Raw genomic sequence first — 336 nt, 5'->3', positions numbered from 1 at the left:
AATGGATACAAAAACAACACCCGTATATATGTTGTCTACAAGAGACCCACTTCAGACCTAGGGACACATACAGACTCAAAGTGAGGGGATGGAAAAAGGTATTCCATGCAAATGGAAAGCAAAGGGAAGCTGGAGTAGCGATTCTCATATCAGACAAAATAGACTTTAAAACAAAGACTATTACAAGAGAAACAGGTGGACACTACATAATGATCAAGGGATCAATCCAAGAAGAAGTATAACAATTGTAAATATGCACCCAACATAGGAGCACCTCAATACATAAGGCAAATACTAACAGCCATAAAAGGGGAAATTGACAGTAACACAATCATA

The sequence above is a fragment of the Neophocaena asiaeorientalis genome, unplaced genomic scaffold, assembly GCF_003031525.2.
Source record: "Neophocaena asiaeorientalis asiaeorientalis breed wild unplaced genomic scaffold, Neophocaena_asiaeorientalis_V1.1 scaffold478, whole genome shotgun sequence".
NCBI classification, from domain to species: domain Eukaryota; kingdom Metazoa; phylum Chordata; class Mammalia; order Artiodactyla; family Phocoenidae; genus Neophocaena; species Neophocaena asiaeorientalis.
This window is presented reverse-complemented; position numbering follows the sequence as displayed.